This window comes from Sesamum indicum, linkage group LG8 (assembly GCF_026168435.1).
Source record: "Sesamum indicum cultivar Baizhima isolate 11 linkage group LG8, ASM2616843v1, whole genome shotgun sequence".
In the NCBI taxonomy this organism is placed as follows: domain Eukaryota; kingdom Viridiplantae; phylum Streptophyta; class Magnoliopsida; order Lamiales; family Pedaliaceae; genus Sesamum; species Sesamum indicum.
Window position 1 is genome coordinate 4513435 of NC_142664.1, and position 3813 is coordinate 4517247.

The 3813-nt window shown below is 38.3% G+C and overlaps 1 long non-coding RNA gene across 2 annotated transcripts; it reads left to right on the top strand.

The window, feature by feature from the left end:
* Positions 1 to 1946: 1946 nt before the first annotated feature.
* Positions 1947 to 3161, top strand: LOC105158214 (uncharacterized). Of its 2 annotated transcripts, none has more exons than XR_016066891.1 (2): positions 1947 to 2765; positions 2830 to 3161. It is a non-coding gene; the product is annotated as an uncharacterized LOC105158214 (long non-coding RNA). The 2 variants fall into 2 exon arrangements; XR_016066892.1 differs by having other exon boundaries at positions 2842 to 3161.
* Positions 3162 to 3813: the final 652 nt, after the last annotated feature.

A 3813-nucleotide genomic window follows, 5' to 3' on the forward strand; every position in this document is an offset into this window, starting at 1 on the left:
AGTGTCGTCGCTGTCGCTGTCGCTGTCGCCGCCGCCGCCTAGACTGAGCGACGTCGACATCGCCCGCGCACAAGATCACCATGTCACTGTGGGGGCGATATCGCCCTAAATTTGGGCGATGACCAGGGCAATGTCACCCCAAATGCTCAAGTTTTGGGCGATGGAGGTCGCCAAAGAAGAAGGGCGACCTCACCGTTGGAGCCTCGAGAAGAAGAAGGTAAAAGAATTAAACATCGCCCCCTCGTCGTGGGGGCGACATCGCCCCTAATGCCTAGGTTCTTGACCTTCGTGGCCGACGGAGAAGAAGAAGGTAAAAAAAATTAAGATAAAATAATTAAAATTATTTAATTTGACCAAAATTTAAAAATAATAAAAAAATATTAAATGTTCAATTATGTATTAATAATTTTAATATAATATTTTATATAAGTTAAAAAATTGATATCATTTTTTAGGTGTTTTTATATTATTTAGTATATTTTAAAATAAATTATAAAATATATTTAAATTAAATAATAATTTAATTTAATTAATAATATCTAATTATGCATACGATTTTTGCACGGATCCAACATACTTGGACTTTGAGCGAGTCCAAATCAAACAGCAAAGGATTCAAAAGAAAATGACTTGCAAAACAAAGGCTTAGTGCTCTTAAGGAAGTAGTCACCCATGATTAGCAACTGGAGAATGACCTGAGGAGGCTACAAAAGGAGGCCCAAAGCCAAGAGGAGGCTCTTAAGAAAGCTGCGGAGAAGGCTTCCCTTGAGTTCCCTGATACTGCTGACGGCCAATGTTATTTGGGTATTGGGCAAGCCGCCTGGAGCAATTCAAGAAGTTTGAAGAGTATCAGAGAGAGGTGGCTGGGATAGCCGGGCCCTATTTCGAACATGGCTTGTGGCATGTAGGGAGCAGTTTAAAGCACACAGGTATCCTCCAGCTGGGGGAAAGCCTTCATTCCTTGATCTTGTGGCTGCCATGAAGAATGCTCCAGATCCCTTCTCTGACACTCCCACTCCCGTGGTTAGAGACCTCACCCTCGAATCAGGTTTGCCTTCCTAGCCTTCTTCCGCATTTCCTATTACTACCTCAATCTTAGTTCACCCTGAGAAAATATTTTTTGTAGAGGAAGACTTCGACAATATATTGGAGGAGGTTGAAGCCAAAGTGAGGGGTCCACCCCAAAAGCAGCAATTGACTCTATAGCAGGGAAACCTCTCGGGAGATGGAGCCCAAAAGCCAAAGGAAGGGGATGCCCTAGAGGATGTTGGTACTGGACCACTTGAAACCTCCAATACTGCTGTCCCTCTGACTGAAGAAGAGGAGAAAGAAGACCCCACTTGTGGGGCAGAAAAAGAAAAGATGTAATTGGACACTTATTAATTTTCTTACTCTGTCTTTTCCCCCCTAAGATAAGGGGATGAAACAATTTTATGAATGCTTTTTCCCGGGCTTCGCCATGCTTTTAGGCCGAGTTCTTTTGACGTGTTTGAATAGAATGGACGTCCTACTTCTTTGCATATGAAGCTACTTGTTTTACATTCTGTCGAGATATGTCCTTGCTTGACAATGGTCTGGAACTTAGGATGCTCTTTGAGGGGAAGGTAATCTTCTAGGTTTTTCCTGTATTTTCTTGAAACCAAGATTAAAAGTTTTGATCACGGGGATAAATATATGAGAGACGCATGAAAAACAAGAGGCATGTGAGGCTTGTTTTAGCTATCAGATGCCTGTTCGTTCATTATCAGGGTTTATTCCTAGGTATTGTACAGTGTCTCGCCTCATCATGCACATAAGACAGAAAATCATACCTCTAGTCGGGGGGATATCCCCAATTAATGAAGACATCTTAGAGATGGGCCAAAACACAAAATGGTGTTTGTATATATAACTTGCACACCTTCACTAGGTGTGCAAGTTATATTATATTTTTTTTTTAATTTCTTCTCTCTCCTCTCTTTTCTCTCTCCTTTCTTTTCTCTCTCTTTCTTGTCGTCTTTCTTCTCTTCTTCTTTTCTCTGCAGCCTTGTCTCTTCTCTCTTTCTTTTCTTCTTTCTTCTTTCTTCTCTCTTTCCTTTTCTTCTTCATTTTTGTTTTTCTGGTCGCGTTTCTTTTCCTTATTTTCTTTGTTTTCTTTATTCTTCTTGGGTTTAAGATGTTGGGTTGTGTTCAAAGCTTCTAATTCAGATGATTTTAGGTTAAAGTCGCGATCTTTATATGGATTACACCGGTAAAGTTGTGATCTTTTCCTAGATTTGTCTAATTCCTGCATGCGGTGGAGTAGAAGTGTTAAATTTCTAATGGGTTTCATGATCTTTTGTAGTGGTATGATTTGGGAAATTTGTCGGTTTAGTTTATATATGCCAGCTTTTTAGATTTTGGCGTGGGTTGACCAAAGCTAAAGTGTACAGAGCGAGTTCATATTTATATATTGTTTTATTTGCACCTGGTTTTGGTTGTGATTTCACATGAACTGAGTTCTTGCTTTGATTTATTGCTGAGCACCTTATATCAATAAGTGTTATTTTTTATTTGTTTCTTCAACATTTCTATACTTTTAGTTTAGTTGCTGTTGTGATTCTTATTCGGATCATTCTGTGAGATAGAGCTTATTTTTCTTTCTTTGCAATGTTCTACATTTTCCTACTAAGTAATTGGTGTAAATCGTCTTTTATTTCATCAAACGGAGACCTCAGCCCTCACAGTCACTTGTTTCAGAAATAAAAGTACCCCAGAAATACACCATCGAAAATTGATTACAGAAGGTAATGTGATTTTTATAGTTGCATTACAAAACTTATTACAAACTAATAATCCTTGTTCCCAAAGTTCTTGCACCAGATCTGGGAGGGAATTAGATGAACTGGAAGATGTGGACGTTGCTCGAGCTTGACAGATTTCATGGTGATGGGAATGCAGATCAAAACGATGCCAGCCATGGCGAATGCGGTATTGCGCTTCCAGTGCTTGGTCAGACGGTAGGGTCAGCTGCACTGTTAATCTTTCTTTAAATTTAGGATTTTTCTTTTTTATTATGAAATATTTGTATCAATGTATTTCTGTTGATGAACAATTTGTGGGTTATTGAGAAGAATTATCACTGATTTGTACATTGAAGTTCTTTTTTACATATTTTAAGAAATTGATTTGGGCAAGTTGTAGTATATAGTGTCGATGCACTATACATACATGTTTTGCTGCAGTGTGATAAGTATTTATTGCAATAAGTATTGAAGTGTATATCAATTGTGACTATACACTGCAATTTTCTGCTACTACTATTTTGGATAACATTTCAGTGACAGCTTTATCATTATGTTTACTGAAATTGGACCGTTGTGGCAGTCCATTATTTAACTTTTAAGCTTTAGTGTGTAGTGCATGACTGATAGGCATTGTTGTGTCAGCTCTGCTTTTTGCTGCATTGACTGCAGTCCATTATTTTGCAAGTTGTTTGTGAATGCTTCACATGGCAACAGTGTGATTTTTGGCCTATTTGAGACTATACCATATATGTTACTTATTTTGTCTATATATATAGCATTCATATCATTCTCTAAAAACACTACTGCATCTAAACTTCAAAGTACAAATGCTTGTATTGGTTATTCAGTACGTATAGTGTAGCACTCTTGGAACGGTAGCTTGCATTCCACTTTTGTTGGTGTTCTACTTGTGAACCATCATATTCGTACGTTGATTGAAAAAGGTACTTGTTAATCCCTTTAATAATTCTGATTTTATGTTGTTTGCTATGTCTCACCAAGCCGTGAGGTGGAGTTCGGGTTGTGGTTATTTAAGCTAAAGCTGTCT